Genomic DNA, 19389 nt, shown 5'->3' on the forward strand with positions numbered 1-19389 from the left:
CCATGGGCTCAGGGAACACTCTATCAATCCCACACAGGCTGTGTGGTCTGAATTCATCCCTTCCCAAACCAGTAGCTTTACAAACTGATCTTGGATGTCCCTTGCAGGCGACTTGTGGTGAACACTCGTTGGACTCGGTCTATAAAATCAGGTAGAGGCTCACCCAATTTTTGTCTCACTCCTGCTATGGGGAACTCAGTGAGCCCTTCATCCAATTAGTACCACTAGGCAAGTCCTGCCTACCTCACCTGGTCACGGTATGGGCCTGGTATTGTGGCCTGCTGGATGCTGGTGGAGTACCCTTCCCCTGTCCTGGTTAACATGGCATAAGTAATCGGTATTGTGGGTTGAGCCTCCCAGGTATTCTCCTCCTGCCCTCTGCATTTCTCCTTAAAGAAGGCACACGATGTAATAAACTGAGAACCAGTGAGGACAGCTTTGGCCACATCTAGCCAGTCTTTAGGGACACACTGAAAATAAGCAATGTCCTGTAATAGGGTCTGGGCCCAAGGAGAGTTCGGACCATCCTTTACCACTGGCTTGCAGAGCTGTTTAATATCCTGGGCTTCCCATGGATAACATTCCAAGGTTCTGTTAGCTCCTGGTGCCAGATTGACTGAATACGCTTGGGGAAGTGAATCCTTTGGCCCAGGGTCCAGGTTCCCTGGTGGCCTTTCCTTAACAGGTTAAGACTCAGCATAGGTTATTTCCCTAGCCCTCGGCTTCTCCGTGGAAGGTCTGTAGGGGTCCAAATCTCCCAGGTCCCTCTGTAAGGCTGCATAGGGCACTGTACCTCCCCCCAATTGTGGGAATAGGGTGAGGGCCTAGGACTGTCAGGGGCACCCAAGTCTTCTTTTACTTCCACTAGGCCTAATGTTGTCCCCTCCTTATCCTTCTCTGAGATAGCATTACCCATATTAACGATTTCACTTACCCTTAGAGACCTCTTAACCTCGGCTAGAATATTTTCCTTTCGTGCCCCATGTTGGGTGCCAGATGTTGGGTCTTGGTCCATCCCGTGGAAGACGGACTGGGTCCAAGGAAAGGTAAGTGTGCCACTTGCCCATTCCCCAGCTTCCTCTAGCCCTGGAGACAGTCAGAGGCAGCAGGGAGTAAAGTCAAGCAGGAACTCTTTTATTACCATGCTGTGATTTTTTTTTTATCTATCTTCTATTTTCTTCCTCCATGGTATAACCTGTTTTCACTGTATTTGATGTTGGTGACTTGCATCTTGCATATACGTTTTTCTACTGTTGGAGTGGAAAGGAAATAAAATTCTGAAACAAAGACACAGTATGACCCATTGTAACAATGAGACGATCAAGACTCTATGTTGAAAACGAACTTTACAATTTGAGGATGGGAGGGGAGATTTGGGACAGTTGGGTGAAAAGGGATGGCAAGGGAAAAGCAAATGAGGAGGTAACAATGCTTGTTAGATAATGTACTCATTAACTTACTTATGTAACTCTAACCTCTCTGTACATCATTTTCACAATAAAAAACGAAAAAAAAAGTTATCCTGGAGTACATTAACTTCAAATTTCCTAAGTGCTCTGTAAATTAAGACCAATTTTAAGTGGGAAGAAGGTTCTCAGAAACATTTTTTGTGAGTGTGTGTGTTGTGCATTATTTCCCAAGTTTACATAAGTTAATAGAAGGAGAAACAATAGGAATAGAAGAAAGAGAAGTTCTATGTTCATGTATAATGGTTCAATGCACCATAGAAGACTCTGCAAATAAGACAACTTTGAAACAATAAAGCCAAGGCCAGTATTTAGATCTATGGGAATGATGTAGAGAAAGCATTATTCCTAAGTGGAACATGAAGGATAAGGCCCCTCTCTTTCTTCTACTAGCTCTAAATATGCTAGCTAATCATGTAAATTTGTAAAAAAAAAAAAAAAAAAAAAAAAAGTAGATTGGAAGAATAATTCTGGTTCCAAGCAAGTTAGATATAATAGCATGGACTTAACTGGAAAAAAGGCCATGTTGAGAGAGCAGGAATTATACTAGCAATGAACTGGTGGCTAATATCACATTTCTTTTTCTCTTTTTCTTTGTTTTTCTTTTTTCTTTTTTTTTTTTTTTTGGGTCCGGTTGTGGGGCCTGAACTCTGGGCCTGGGCACTGTCCCTCTTCTCTTCAGCTCAAAGCTTGTGCTCTACCTCTTGAGCCACAGCACCACTTCCAAATTTCTGGTGCTTCATTGGAGATAAGTGCCTCAGAAACTTTCCTATCCATGCTGGATTTAAACTGCAATCCTCAGTCTCAGCCTCCTGGGTAGCTAGGACTATAAGCATGAGCCACTGGAACCTTGCTTAGGATCATATTTCTAACAGTGTACACTCAGCAAATGTAATGTGTATGTCCATCTATCTTTATATGAACTCGAGTTAAAAATCTGGGCTACAGCTTAGATTTTACACTCACAGAAATGTTTGTAGTTTAAGAGTTGATACTCCTGGAGAAATAAAACCTAATAATGTAAAGGAGACCGGTAAGTTCAGTTTTCATCCAGCCTGGGCATAACAGTCTTTGAGACACTATCTATAATTAACTAGTCAAAAGCTACATTGGAAGAATGGCTCAAGTGATGGAATTCAGCAAGATTGCTGAATAACAGCTTGAGGTTTTTGCATACATAGGTACAAATATGCACATATAAAGGCACATATATGTTCAAACACACATAAGAAACAACTCTCAGAATGTGTAAAAAAGTTAGAAAATAATAGAAAATATTTCCTGAGTAAGACTAGAATCAAGTGATAATTTTTAATATTAGAAAGTCCTTAAGGGAACATTCCCCCAAAAAGCTTGAGAATATTATATAGGTAGGGGTCAGAGATACAAAATCAAGTCATCATTAATAAAGGGATCATATCCATGGAGGAAGGAATCAGAGATCCCTTCAGGTGCATCTGAAAATGTTCATAACCTGTGTCAAATATTAGAATAGCTTTGAACATAGTACATGAACAGTTTGAGCCATCAGTCTAGTGGAAATGTTATTGGAGTCTGTATCTAAATAAACCAACAAAAAATGGTAGGACAATGTGATACAAGCCAGGAATTCTAGCACTCAGAATAAGACAGGAGATTAGAAAGTGGAATTACATAGTAATACATTCCCTGGACTAGGTAGTATAATTTTGTCTCAATAAAACAAACCAAGGATGGAATAAAAAATAAACAAGGAAGGCAAACACAGTTGGAAGTTTGGGCTAATTTTGTCATTATGTTTTAAGAAGTCAAGTTTCCTATTGAAATGTAACTAATATATAATCTTCAGTTGTGTTTTAAATGTTGTCTTCATTACAGAACATTCCTAGATGCTAAAGAACTCATGATTCCCAACCAAAAATTTGAAAAAGTAAGCATCATTCTGTTAGATTCCAAAGAAATGATGAAGGATTACAAAAGTTTAAGCCTGGAGAAATAGGAAAGTTCATTTAATGTAGGACTTTGTATACCTGGCTAAATTAGAATTTAGATTTAAAATAAATATTTTTGTTTGTAATTTACTATTCGATAGGATACTACAAAATTCTTTTCAAGTAGAAGATTTAATTTAGAAATTCACAAATGATTCTGGCATTCTATTTGCCTAGAATATTCTTTCAAACGAGATATAGTTAGAACTTAGTTAATTGACAATTCCAACAGTTCATGTGTAACATGATACTGTGAATAATCTAGACAAAGTTGCCAACAAGTTGATATTAATTTATAAATTTAGAAATCGAGCAATCTTTTGAGATTTTGGTGTAACATAGTATGAAGAGAGTAATTGTGTGACATCTTTTTTCTTCTACCTATACAAAACACAGGAAGAAATTTCCTTAAATATTTACCTCTGTATAAAATGAGAAAATGCAAGGTTTGGCGTTTGAATTTATTTTGTTTTTTTTTTGTTTGTTTGTTTGTTTTGTCCTAGGGCTTGACCTCTGGGTCTGGGCACTGTACCTGAGCCTGTTTTGTTCAAGACTACTGCTCTAACATTTGAACCTAAGTGCCACGTCTGTCTAGATTTTCATGAGCAGTTTAATTGGAGATAAGAATTTAAGGAGCTTTCTTTCTTGGGTGGGCTTTAAACCATAATCTTCAGATCTTAATATTCAGATATTCAGATCTCCTGAATATCTATGATGGATAATATATAATAAAATAAATATAAAATAAAAATAATATTTGCAAGTGTTCTGATCTCAAGAATACCACTGGGGGAAAATGATGCAGCAAAGTTTAGTATAGTGTTCTTTCTTCAAGACGAAGGGCATTATATTAGCAGAAGTGTAGTATTTTTTCACAATAGTGATAAGCCAGTCATGATGTGAATTTAGGAAATTTTAAGATGCACCTTACAAATTGGAAACTGTTGGTCTAGGATGACTTTATGGAATAAAAATTGGGATTGATTGCCATAGAAATAATAGCTTACTCTGATTAACAAATGTTTGCTTTTGAGTAATTAAATATTATAGATACTTCATAGTTTTATCTTCTACCAGAATGTGTCGAGTTTTTCTGTTGACTTTTAAATATGTAACGCCTCATAGGAAACTGCATCTATTGCAGATTTAAATAAAAGGCAAACAGGTACTCTTTTGAATGTCTCTGGTATGGCATGTTCAGAATTTGAAAATGAGTAGATAGTAGTCATAGGCATGTTGAAGACCATACATATTCTGTCCTCTTAACAATTAGTAAGTTTTGAAAGTTAGAATTGAACTGTTTTCTAAGTTAGTATGAGAAAAGATTAAAAAATGTTTTTTTTTCAAAATAATGGCAAGCATATTCTGAAAACATTGTATAGTTTGATAACATTCCAGTTGATGTCCCTCTGATAAAGAAAGGGGTAATTAATTCAAATTAGCAGCCAAAATGTTCATTTTTTAAAAAAGGTAATACACATAGAATAATATTTACTATACCAACACAGTGAAATTATATTTTATGCAGCTCATTTTTAAATTTAATTTTATTGTCAAGGTCATATATAGAAGGGGTCGTAGTAATTGTAAAATAGTGAATACGTAACATGTAGAACTTTTTATACCCTCCCTCATTTTTCTCAGACTTTTCCTTCACCCCAATACTCCTGACAAGTTGTAATGTAAATTTGCAACATGTTGTCTTGTGAGTATTGCTATTGCATTGGTTTGCCCTTTGTCCTTTGTTTCACCATTTTGTTATGCCTTTTCCCTTGCCAAATTAAGATAAATGTATAGGGCTGGGTAGATGGCTCAGTGGTAGAGCGCTTGCCTTGCATGCCTGAGGGCCTGAGTTTGATTCCTCAGCACCATATAAGCAAAAAGAAGAAAGCCGGAAATGGAGCTGTGGCTCAAGTGGTAGAGTGCTAGCCTTGAGCTGAAGAGCTGAGGGTCAGCGCCCAGGCCGAGAGTTCAGGCCCCACGAACGGACCCAAAAAAAGAAAAAAAATAAATGTATATACAATGCACAGGATACTGAAATCAAATACAGCAGGGGATAAACCATAGGGGAAAACACAAAAGAAAAAAGAAATCACATAGTACATTAAAAACAACAACCACAAAGAAAAACCTCTATTTCAATATCCAGGAGTTCATTTTGCTCAGCATCATCTTATATGGTCATATATACATAGCTGTTGAGAAATTCTGTTCATCTGCTAGGACTATCCTAGACATTTCCTACTTATTAAAAAGGAGGAAAACCATGAAATCTGTTTCTTTATTGCTTGTTTATTTTACTTAGTAAGATTTTCCCAAGTCCTAACTACATGTAGAAAACTAAAGCTAGATCCTTATATATCACCCTGCACCAGAATCAACTCCAAATGGATCAAAGACCTTGAACTATACGCAGACACTCTGAAAATATTACAGGATGGAATAGGAGAAACCCTAGGTCTCCTTGGCTCAGGCCGAAATTTTCTGAATAGAGACCCGGAAGCACAACAAATCTAAGAAAGGTTGGACAAATGGGATTGCATAAGGTTGCAGAGCTTCTGCAGGGCAAATGACATAGCTAACAAGATCAATAGAAAGCCCACCGATTGGGAGAAGATCTTTACTAGCCATACAACGGACAAGGGTCTCATATCTAAAATATACTTGGAACTCAAAAAATTAAACCACCCAACAACAAATCCTCAAAGAAACAACTGCCCAATAAATAAGTGGGCGAAAGACTTAAAGAGAAGCTTCTCTGAAGAAGAAAGAAGGATGGCCAATAGACACATGAAGAAATGTTCAAAATCCATAGCCATAAAAGAAATGCAAATCAAAACAACATTGAGATATCACCTCACTCCAGTTAGAACAGCAAAAATCAAGAACTCTAAGAACAACAGATGCTGGAGGGGATGTGGACAGAAAGGAACCTTACTTCATTGTTGGTGGGAATGTAAACTTGTTCAACCACTTTGGAAAGCAGTATGGAGGTTCCTCAAAAGACTTCACATAGATCTCCCCTATGATCCAGCAATCCCACTTTTGGGCATTTACCCAAATGTTTACAAACAAGACCACACTGAGGCCAGAACTCTGAATCTGGGTGTTGTCCATCAACTCTTCAGCTCAAGACTATTGCTCTACCACTTGAGGCATAGCACTACTTCCAGCTTTTTTCTGTTTATGTGGTGCTAAAGAATCAAACCCAGTGCCTTCAGCATGCAAGGCAAGCACTCTAATACTGAGCCACCTTCTCACCACTTCTCCTTTTTTTTTTTGCGAGTCCCAAGATTTGAACTTGGGTCCTAGGATCTCAAGATCGGCTATGGGTCCAGAGGCTGCACCCCAGCCTAGGATGATAGAAACTGAGGCAGAGTTGCCATGAGCTGAGTTCAATCCGCAGGCCTGGACAAAAAAAAATTAAGAAGCTGGCTTGGAATTAACACCATTTTTCTGGAAGGCCTGGAATTTGAACTCAGGGCCTGGGCAATTCTGTGTCACTGTGGTGCAGAGGAAGCTCACTGTCATTGAATACAACAATTTCAGCTCAGGTTCCACCCCAGCACCGATAAGTCTCTCTGTATGTATGTATATATGTATATGTATATATATATATATATATATATATATATATATATATATATATATATATATACATATCTATCTATCAATCTATAAGGCACTCCTATGGCTTGATCACAGGTCCTCAGAACTCCTGGCAGCTCAGTTTGCCGGAGGCTGGTGTGCTAAGACTGTGACCCCGTTTATGGATTGGCCATTGAAGGCCTTGGTTTGAAATCCCAGCATGGCCAAAAATTTATTCGTGGATTAAGAAGCCAATTTTGACATATTTTTTCCTTCTCTGAGAAAGTCCTGGGTCTCAGTATGATGCATAATCCATATGCGGATATATCCTATGTGATATGATGTAATTGAAAATGTTATATGTATCATAATACTAAATAAATAAGGGTAATAAGCATCATATACAGTAAACCCATGTATGTAAATAGATCTCATATATTAATATTCATTTTTCCAGTGCTGGGGCTTCTATTCAGGCCCTGAGAACTGCTCTGAATTTCTTGTCTTCAAGCACGGTGAGCCTTTGCCCATCACCTACAGTGCCACAAAGTTATCCATACCCTGAGTTTAAATACAAGGCCTGCCATGAAAATGGTGCAAATTCCAAACCAGGGCTTTATTGTTGTTATTATTATTATTATCATTATTATTATTATTAGCCGAGCACAGGGATTGCACTCAGGTCTTGGCATTTCTGCAACAGCAGAACCTTGTATCCGAGGACCCGAGTTCAAATCTTGGGGCTGGCAAAAAAAATAAAAATAAAAGGAGAAGCATAAAACTGAGAAGTTCAAGAAGGTGGTTTTACTTTTTTTTCCCTTTGTATTGTGACCATCCTGGGTCTAAATGACAAGTCCTAGAAAGTGTACATGACCTTGCATTGTTGATGTTTGGCAGGCTATTAAGGAAGCCATACCGAAACTGGCAACTTAGTTCTGGAGGTCGAATGCCGGGATTGCCACTAATGAATGGTGGAGATTCTAAGAAACCCATTCCCATATACATCCATACAAATGGAATGTTATAAAAGTAACAATTTCCGGGCGCTGGTGGCTCACGCCTGTAATCCTAGCTACTCAGGAGGCTGAGATCTGAGGATCGCGGTTCAAAGCCAGCCCGGGCAGGAGAGACCGTGAGACTCCTATCTCCAATAAACCACCAGAAAACTGGAAGTGGAGCCGTAGCTCAAGTGGTAGAGCCCTCACCTTGAGCTGAAGAGCTGAGGGACAGCGCCCAGGCCCAGAGTTCAAGCCCCACAATCGACCAAAATAAATAAATATATAAAAGTAACAATTAAGTTGGTAGTTAGTGTATGATTATAAAATTATACACAACAATTATACTACATTGACTAATTTTCAATTAATCCTTTATTATGTATTCAACCATGATAGCTAAAAAAGCAAGAAATAATTTAATTGCCAATAATCGGTAGTAATATTGTATATGCAATTTCATAGTATACAGACATGTCTCTTGTTTTATGCATCTACATCTATCTATCCATCCATCCATTATCTATCTATCTATCTATCTATCTATCTATCTATCTATCTATCTATCTATCTATCTATCTATCTATCTATCTATCTATCTACCAATCTACACATTTATCTGTTTATACACTTGTCACTACTGGGGCTCAGTGGTAGAGTGCTCGCCTAGTTCATGCAAAGTCCTAGGGTCAATTCCTCACTACTGTTTGCATAGATAAATCTAGAAGTCGTGCTGTTGCTCAAGCACTAACTGAGCATGAAAGCTTAGAGTCTGTGTGTCAAAACTCTAACTCAAGACCCAGAAATGGCACCAAAAAAATAGAATGTTCTGACTGGAACTATATAAGGATATCACTGCAAATACCTCATCACAGAGCAAGTCTGCAGTCTGGTGCAGACAGGTGCTGTCTCACCTGAATTAGCCAGAGGTAACCGTTGCAACCCAGCTGCACAGAAGCAGATGCTGCTGGCTCACTCACCCCTGTCATCCAAGATTCTTAGGGGCTGAGATTTGACACTGGTGAGTTTAAAACCCAGACCTGGCAGGAAGTCTGCGAAACTCTGAGCTGTGGCTCAAAGTGGTAGAGCTCTAGCCTTGAGCAAAAGATCTTAGGACTGTAACCAGGCTTTCAATGCAATCCCCGTGGCTGACTCCACCTCCCCCCAAAAAACCCCTCTAAATCATTAGATGTGAGCTTTGTATGGTTTGTAACGTGTTTCTGAAAGAATGGTGATATTGATGAAAGCACCCTAATTCTAATGACATTGTGTGGGATACAGCTATGTGATGAGTCCTTCATGAGGTTTCGTGTGCTGAGTCCTACTTTCATCTGGTCCTTGTAAGAGCTCCACAAGTCAGATAATTGTGCTATAGAAAAACTTGAGGCTCAGATATGTCCCCACGTCCGGGCCAAAATTATGTTTGTCTCCTGCAGACAATTGTTTGGGTTTATTTTTCTGGGTCATGAATCTTGAACTCAGGGCCTAGCCCCTGACCCTTCCATGTTGGGCTCATAGCTAGCTCTCTACCACGTGGAGCCAAGGATTCCCTTGCAATAGAGTGCTACAGTCTAGGTATCTGTAGCTGAGGTCTGTCATCCTGCCTACCCAGGAAGCTGAGATATGATGATTTCGGTTTCAAACTATCCCAGACACAAAAGATCCCATGAGACTATAATCTCCTTTTCAGCACTTAGAAACTTGAACTGGAAGCTGGGTGCTGTTGACTTGCACCTGTCATCCTAGCTACTCAGGGGCCTGAGAGTTGAGGATCACTGTCCAAAGCCAGGCTGGGCAGGAAATTGCTTGAGAGGCCTCTCTCCAGTGAACTACCAAAAACCTCCAGGGGTGCTGTAGCTCAAGTGGTAGGGCGATTGGCTTTAGCTGAAGAACTCAAGGACAGGACTCAGACCTAGACATAAATTCCTCCAACTTCCAAAAAAAAGAAAGAAAGAAACCTGAAGTGGAGGGCTGGGAATGTGTCTTAGGTGTAGAGTGCTGTATGAATCCCTGGGTTTGCCTGTATGAATTCCTGGGTTTCATTCCTTAGTACCACATACTAGAAAAAGCCTGAAATGACTGTGTGGCTTAAGAGATAGAATGCTATCCTTGTACCGGAGAAACTCAGGTCCAGTGTTCAGGTCCTGAGTTCAAGCTACAGGACAAGTGTGTGCACACACATACATGTCCACACAGACATACACACACACACAAACACACACAGATACACACACACATACACATACACAAACACAGATACCAGAAGTGAAGGTATGATACCAAATGGTAAAACACTGAGCTTCTATTCTTAGCTCATGGTCAGCACCCAGGTCCTGTGTTCAACCCCAAAACCTAGTCTTCCGGGGGCAAACTAGGAGAGGTCAAAGGTTTCAAAACTTGATGAACATTACCAGCCCTAAATGTCAGGGAGCATTGTGATATTACACATGTGCTTAGATTTAGCAAGCTTCCAGCAACCAAGGAAGCCACCGTTGCCAATAATGAATCACTTCATTAAGTTCAGCTCCCTTGTTTCCTGCCAAAAAGAACCTTGAAATAATTGTAGCAGGTTATTTCAACGCTGGAACATAGTATAACAAAGACACGATAAATGCAGGGAACTTGGCCTGACAAGGGAGGTGGCACAAATGAAGGCTTCCTGTCAAAACAGCACTGGGGAGATAGCTTGGGGTATAAAGAGGCCTTTTTCTCCTGGCCTTTATAGCCTGCCCACACTCCTCCTCAATAATTGGCCTGGATGGAGTTGTTTTTTACACAGCTGTACTGGAGTGAGGCCTTTTGTCTGCTTGTTCCAACAATGAGGCAGACTTCCTCTAGCACCCTGGGGTGTGCAGAAAACCTCAGGCTACACTGGGAACAGTTAAGGGAGCCCCAGAACATGCACTGTCTTGAAAGCACGGTCTGTGCTATGAAATCATTCTATTCAAAGCAAATATTCTAGCTGGGTGCCTTTCATCATAGGGACTCTGGCCCTTTACCGATAGAAATACATGCATACATACATGGGGAAACATGGAGTTACTTGTTTTTTATTTTACTTATTTTTTGGCAGGTGCAGAGGTTGTATTATGAGCCTAGGCACTGTCCCTGAGCTCTTTTTGCTCAAGGGTAGTGCTCTTTCCTTGAGCCACAGCCCCACTCATGATGAGTTTTTATTCCTTTGGTCTCTCAGAAATAAGAGAGCTGTGGACTTTCCTGTCCTGGCTGAATTCAAACTGGCATTCTCTACCTCCCAGACTCCTGATGAGCTAAGAATACAGGCAGGAACAAATGACACCTGGCTTTCTTTTCTTCTTGTTCTTTTTTCCATTGTGAGAAACTGATATCTTCACAGTGTCATTCCAATGGTTTGCATTTTGAAGTAAACTGCCCAGGCCTGGGGTTCCAATGCCAGGACTGCCACCTACAAATGGAGGGAGATCCTGAGAAAGTCTTTCCTATTCATGTGAATGTTTAATGGAATGTTATAAAAGTAACAATTGAATTTGCAGTTAGTTCATGATTGTTTTATAGAAGGCCACACAAAAAGTATTGGATTATGTCTTCCATTTTATCTATTTTGTATAATTCTCCCAAGTAAAGAATATTGACTACTTTTACATTAATGCTTTAATAAATATTTATTTATCTATCTATATCTATATCCATATCTATATCTACACCTATATCTTTATCTATCAGCCACTACTATGGCTTGTTCCCAGGTCCTAAGAACTGGTTGGCAGCTCAGTTTGACAAAGGCTTTTGTACTACAACTGATCCTTTCATGAATTGGACATTGTGGGCTGTGAATTCAAATCCCAGCATGGCCAAAATTTTGTATGTGGAGTCAGAAGTCAATTTTTACACATTTTTTCCTTCTCTATGAAAGTCCTGGGTCTCAGTATGATGTATAAACCATATTCAAATAAATCAATGTTATAAGATGAAATAAATGTTATATATGTGATAATACTGAATAAAATAAAAAAATATGGATCATAAATGTCATATGGAGTAAACCCATGTATGTAAATAGATCTCATATATGAATATTATTTTTTTCAGTGCTGGGGCTTGAATTCAGGCCCTGGAAACTGGGCTGAAATTCTTGTCTTCAATGACGGTGAGCTTCCTCTCCCACACAGTGCCACAGTTACCCAGACCCTGAGTTCAAATCCCAGGCCGACCAGAAAAATGGTGCAAATTCCAAGCCAGGGCCTTATTTTTTTTGGCCAGGCCTGGGGCTTGAACTCAGCTCGTGGTAACTCTTCCTCACCTTCAATAATCTTAGGCTGGGTTGCAGCCTCTGGACCCACAGTCTATCCTGAGATCCTAGGATCCAAATTCAAATCTTGGGACTGTTAAAAAAAAAAAAAAGAAGTGCTGGGAAGGTAGCTCAGTAATAGAGTCCTTGCCTTGCATGCATAAGGCCATGGATTCAATTCCTCAGTATCACATAAGCAGAAACAAGCCAGAAGTAGTGCTATGGCTCAAGTGGTAGAGTGATAGCCTTGAACTGAAGAGTTGAGGGACAGCACCGAGACTCAGAGTTCTGACCCCAAAACCAAGAAAAAAAAAAGAAGAAAAGAGAGGGGGAAAAAAAGGAGAAGGTTAAAACTCGGAAGTATCAGAGGCGGTTTTACATTTTTTTTCCTTTGCATGACAAGCAGGGCTCGGAAAGTGTACATGACCTTGCACTGAATTTTGGTGGGCTATCTGGGAAGCCATAGCCCAAAGCAGAAACCTAGGCCTGGGGTGTGAATCCCAGGACTCCCACCTATGAATGGTAGTATATCCTAAGAAATGCATTCTGATATACATCCTTATGAATGGAATGTTGTAAAGTAACAATTACTTTAGTGTATGATTATATTATAAAATTATACACAGTAATTATACTATATTGAATAATTTTCAATTGATACTTTCTTATGTATTCAACCATAATACTTCAATACAGGAAGGAATAATTTATTGATAATTGTTAGTAATATAATATATATAATTAAATAATATACACACTTCTTAGTCTTGTTTCATACATATATACATATATATATACATATATACATACATATATATATACATACATATATATGTATATATGTTACAATCTACATATCTATTTCTACACTTGTCATTCCTGGAGCTCAGTGGTAGAATGCTCGCCTCGATGTATGAAGACCTGTGTTCAATTCCACATTATTACAGACACAGAAAACCCGGAAGTAGTGCTGTCAAGCAGTTGAGCACTGGCTTTGAGCATGAAAGCTTAGGGACTGTGTCTAGGCCCTTACTCAAGCCCCAATACTGGAACCAAAAACAAGGTAGAATGTAGAATGTTCTGCCTGCAATTATAGAAAGCCAGGATTTCAAATACCTCATCACAGAGCAAGCTGGGAGTCTGAAACTGACGGCTGTCATGTAACCTGACTTAGCCAGAGGTCAATAGTTGCAGCACAGCATCATGGAACCAGACACGGCTGGCTCACCCCTAGCTGCTCAGGGGGTGAGATCAGACTTCCAGCCCTGGCAGGAAGTCTCATAGACTCTGAGCTGTGCCTGAAAGTGGTAGAGATCTAGCCTTGAGGAAAAGATCTTAGGACAGTACCTCTAACCTATGAGTGAAATCCCTGAGGCTGATGACTCTCCCCCACAAAACATCCCTCTAAACCATTAGATGTGAACTAGTGCCGTTTGTGATGTGTATCTGAAAGAATGGTGATAGCGATTCTAATGACAGTTTGTGGGATATAGCTATGTGATGAGTCCTTCCTGGGGTGCTGGGTGTTGAGTATTTCTGGGTTGTCCATGGGGTACTGAGTGCTGAGTCCTTCACAGGGTGCTATGTGCTAAGTCCTTCACGAGTTGTATTCTTTCATCTGGTCCTTATAAGAGCTACAAAAGTAAGATGAATGTGCAGATGAGAAAGTTGAGTCTCAGATATGTCCGCAAGGCAGGGCCAAATTTACATATGTACTAAACTCTAGTGATTTGTCTCCTGCAGACAATTGTTTTGATTTAGGTTACTCCATCATGAACCTTGAACTCAGAGCATAGATGCTGACATTCTTCTTGGGCTCATGGCTAATGTTCTACCATGCTGAGTTAAGGACCCACTTGCAGCAAAGTGTCATGGCTTAGATGTCTTTAGCTGAGGTCATCATTCTGCCTGCTCAGGAAGCTGAGGATCTCATTTCAAAACTATCCAAGATCACGGTGCAAAGTCAGCCTTGGCAGGAAATTCCTTGAGATGGTTATATCCAATAAACCACCAGAAAGCCTGAAGGGTCATTGTAGCTCAAGTGGTAGTGTGCTAGACTGAGATGAAGAGCTCAGAGACAGCATCCAGGCCCATACTTCAACTCCTCCAACTTACAGGAAAAGAAAGAAAGAAACCTGAATTGGAGTACTGGGAATGTTTCTTAGGGGTAGACTGCTTTGTGTGTGTGAAACCCTGGGTTTGAATCCTCAGTACCACATCCCTACAAAAAAATCCTGAAGTGGCTGTGTGGTAAGAGTACTGTCCTTATACAGGAGAAACTCAGGTACAGTGGTTAGGTCCATAGTTCAATCACCAGGATGGTGTATGCGCGCGCGCGCACACACACACACACACACACACACACACACACACACACACACACAAACGGAGGCACCGTTGCCAATAATGAATCATTTCATTCTGTTCAGCTCCCTAATTGTCTATGAGAAGGACTGCTGAATTAATGGTAGCAGTTTGTTTCAACACTGAAACATAGTCTAACAAAGACAGGATGAGTGTAGGGAACTTGGTCTGCCATGGCAGGTGGCACAAATGAAAGCTTCCAGTCAAAACAGAGCACAGGGGAGAGAGATTGCTTGGGGTTCAAAGAGGCCTTTTTCTCCTAACCTTAACAGCATGGGCACACACATCCTCACTAATTGGCTTGGATGAATTGTTTGTTACCCAGATGCACAGGAGTGAGGCTTATTGTCTGCCTGTTCCAACAATGAGGCAGATTTCCTCCAGCAGCCTGGGGTATGGAGACCCCCTCAGGTTAACTGGGAACAGTGTGGGGAGCCCCAGAACATGCACTGTCTTGAATGCACACTCTGTGCTAAGTAATCATTCTATTCAAAGCAAATTTCCTAGCTAGGTGCCATTCTTCATAGCAACTCTGGATCTTCACCAATTCAAATACATGCATATATACACAGACACATGGAGTTACTGGCTCTTTTTTGTGGCAGGACCTGAGGCTGGAACTGTGAGTCTAGACATTTTCCCTGATCTCCTTTTGCTCAAGGAAGCATTTTATTGTGTCTTAAACCATGATTACCCTAGGTTGGGATGCAGCTTTTACACCCACCCAGGGATACTAGGACCCGAGTTCAATTCCCAGCACTGGCAAAAATACAGCAAACCAACGAAAATTGATGATGAAAAACCAGGTAATTTTACACAACAGGTTTGCTTTTGTTTACTTAGCACTGTGACACTCCTGGGGCTCAATGACTTGGCTTGAAAATTGTATGTGACCTTGCATGGATGAAGGCTGGGGGGCTGTCAGTGAAGCATCAGTCCAACCCAGATACCTAGGCCCTGAGATCAATCCTCGGCCTGCCACCTACACATGGCTGAAGATCTTAGGAAACTTGTTCCTATCTATAGGAACACTAATAAAATGTTTGAAATGTGCTAACTGAATTAATAATTAGATAGTCATTCCAGTATAAGATTGTATGCAATAAATATAGATCATTAATTAATTCTTTATTAAGTATCCTACCATGATTAATTAATGGAGGCATAATTTTAGACCAAATAATTGGTAGTAATAGAATATGTGAAAATAAGATATAGACATCACTCTTTATATAGGGTTATACAGTAGAATCTACATAAATGTCTGTCTCTCTCTGTATACCTTTGTAGATGCATATACATATGTTAGTACACACACACACATGCACACTCACACACACACAAACACACACACACACACACACACACACACACACACACACACACACACACTGCAATCTAAACATCTATCTGTTTATATATTGGCCATTCCTTGTCTTGATCTCAGGTCCTCAAATGGGCCCACCAACTTCACTTGCATCAGACTGGTGTGCTAACATTTACCCTTTCATGAAGTGGGCCTGTCAGACCCTGAGTTCAAGGCACAGAACTGGCAAAAACTTAATCTTGTGGGAAAACCCAATTGTCCCACTGTTTTCCTTATCGATGAAAATCCTAGGCCTCAGGAATGATGTAGAATACATAAGCAAATCTATGTCTTATGTAATAGGATGCAAAAAATGTTATATGTGTAATCATACTTACTCAAATGCATAAGAAATAAATAAAACATAAAGCATACACTAATCACAACATACAGTAAACATTTACATGTAAATATAAATCATGTTTTTAAAATGTATACAAATATTATTTTTGAATTCAGGCCCTAGGAACAGGCCTTTATTGTCTTCCAGGATGGTGATCTTCCCATCCCCCAGTGTGCTCCAGATTTCCCTCGACCCTGAGTTCCAATCCCAGGCCTGGCAGAAAAAAATGGCAAGAATTACAAGCCACGGATCCTCATAATATTTTAAATATTTTTAATGTATGTATGTATGTATGTATGTAAGTATGTATGTATATATGTATGCATGTATGCATGTTTGTATGGTTTTATTTATTTTGTCAAGCACAGGGCTTGAACTCAGGTAGTGGCAATTCTACCTCAGCTTTGATCACTCTAGGCTGGGATGTAGCCACTGGACCAACAGCTGCTAATGGGATCAGGCCTTTCAGGGAAAACAATGCACAGAAAAAATGTGGCCTTTTTACGTTTTCTTCCTTTGCACGGTAACCCTCCTAGGTCTGAATGACACTGTTGCAAAGGGTACTTCACCTTGCATTGCTGAAGGTTGGCGGACTATTAGGGAAGCCATAGGCCCACGTGGCAACATAGGACCTGACCAACCAATGGCAGAAACTGGTTCCCATCCATAGGAATAACAATGGAATTTTGTCAATTTCACAGTTGAAAGAGTTAATCATGATGCTCCTATAAAATTAAAGAGTGTTTTCAGGAGTCTGATTGATTTTATTTAATATTTATGAAGCATTAAAAGAATGTTATTATTTACAGGAACACAATAATTTCAGGACACTGATTGATTTAATTAATAGTGTAACGATGAAAACAATAACATTAATTACATGGACACATAATACATACCCAAGAATTGGTAGGAATGTAGTCTTATAACAATAACATATAGACATCTCTGGCACTCTATAAAGATATATATTTATTAGTATACTGTCATCTGCATCTCAATCTGTTCATATTTTGTTAACTCCTGGGCTCGATCTCAGGTCCTGGGAACAGCCTGTCAGCTCAGTTTGCCCCAGGAAGGCGTGTTCACACTCAACCATTCATGAATTTGGCCCTGTAGGCCATGAGTTCAGATACCAGCACTCCCAATGAATCGTTGAGTAAGAAGCTGATGCTGACACGTTTTCCTTTTCTGTGAATGTCCTGGTGTCAGATATGAAGTGGAATACATATGCAGGCCTATATCCTATGTAATCAATGTAACCAATGTTCTATGTGTCATAATAATCAGTAAAATAAATGGTCAATACATAAATAAAACAAAAAAATACAATAACTACACTGAATGCAATATGGAGTCAACATATGTATATAAATATAAATATAAGTCATATATTTAAATTGTACATGAATAGGTGGGAATCGATTTCAGGCCTAAGGAACAGACTTGAATTTCTTGACTTCAAGGAGGCCAGATTCCCCTTCCTACACAGTACAACAGTGTTACCCAGACCACGAGTTCAAATCCCAGTCCTGGCAGAAAAATGGCACCTTTATAGTATGTGAGGCCCAATGTGTAACCAATGTTCTATGTGTCATAATAATCAGTAAAATAAATGGTCAATACATAAATAAAACAAAAAAATACAATAACTACACTGAATGCAATATGGAGTCAACGTATGTATATAAATATAAATCAAATATTTAAATTGTACATGAATAGTGGGGATCGATTTCAGGCCTAAGGAACAGACTTGAATTTCTTGACTTCAAGGAGGCCAGATTCCCCTTCCTACACAGTACAACAGTGTTAACTAGACCATGAATTCAAATCCCAGTCCTGGCAGAAAAATGGCACCTTTATAGTATGTGAGGCCCAATTCTTAGGTATTTCATTATTCCTCCATTTTATGAATGTGATTGTTTAAATGCTTAATAAAGTATTAAATAAAATCGATTAGTGTCCTATAATTATGTATAATTTTATCCTAGAATCATTCAAGAACTGCCCATTCAATCATGACATACATTCCATCCCATTTGTATTCATATGGATATGAATGAGTGTCTTAGGATCTCCTGCCATTTGGAGGTGGCAGCCCCAGGATTAGAACTTTGGGTTCTAGCTCCCCCCGCTTAAACCCGAGAACAGGGAACTCACTGTTCTGTCCAAGAACATCAGCAAGACCAATGATTAGGCAGGCACCAGTGGCTATCAACATTCCTCCTTGACGTTTACAAGGCTGTGATGGGAGGATCATGGTCAAGATCACCCTGAGGAGGAAAGTCCTTGAGACCCTGTCCAATTTCAGTGCCAACAAAGCCAGAAGCCCTGTACCTCCAGTGGTAGAGGGCCAGCCTTGAGCAAAAGCAGCTCAGAGACTGTGCCCAGATCCTGAGTTCAAGGTTCGGGACTGGCAACAAACAGACATAAATAACAATCTGTGTAGCCATCCAGCTAAAGTGGTCTCCCTCTTGTCCCCAACTGAATGGGACAGAGTTCCCTGGGAAAAGGGCTGGGAGAGCCCCTGTCAACTTGACTCTGCCCATGCTGATTGCATCACAGGATTCTAGCCACACCCCCATTATTTCATGTTTCTTTGTGACCAATGGGATACAAGAATGGTGTCAACGCCCACATTCCATGATGCCTGGTAGCACCTAGATTCCCTCTTTTAGTACACCACTACCAGCAGTTAAGGAAGGTAGAGGTGGCTGAGTGGTGAGCAAGATACTCAAGGTAACTTTAGAGAATAGTAGGAAATTGACATGTCCCACCCTCCTCCCCCACTTCCTGTGGTACTGGATTTCAAATCTCAGCGGGCCTAAGGCCCTGACCTGGTCCCTGCCCCTGGTCCTCTGCTCTGGGTCCATGTGTCTGCCATGCCACAGCCATCCCTGCTTGCTCTACCTGGATCAGCTGCCAAAAGCGTCTCCCAGCAGCACAGGTGAGTGGCCGCCCCAACACCATTCCCAACTCGGGTCAGAAACCCCTCTGAGAGCACAATGACCCCCTGCTTGTTTCCTC

At 40.2% G+C, this 19389-nt stretch overlaps 1 long non-coding RNA gene across 2 annotated transcripts in view; it reads left to right on the forward strand.

Moving 5' to 3' along the window:
• Nucleotides 1–19027: 19027 nt before the first annotated feature.
• LOC138822959 (uncharacterized) overlaps nucleotides 19028–19389 on the forward strand; it is a 40750-nt gene continuing 40388 nt past the window's right edge. Inside the window, exon 1 of one of the 2 annotated variants that reach the window (XR_011370702.1) lies at nucleotides 19028–19309. This is a non-coding gene — a long non-coding RNA (uncharacterized lncRNA). The remainder of the gene's footprint in view (nucleotides 19310–19389) is intronic. The other variant, XR_011370704.1, reaches the window with a different exon arrangement.

Source organism: Dipodomys merriami, unplaced genomic scaffold, assembly GCF_024711535.1.
Source record: "Dipodomys merriami isolate MVZ:Mamm:240054 unplaced genomic scaffold, mDipMer1.0.p SCAF_1197, whole genome shotgun sequence".
Taxonomy (NCBI): Eukaryota; Metazoa; Chordata; class Mammalia; order Rodentia; family Heteromyidae; genus Dipodomys; species Dipodomys merriami.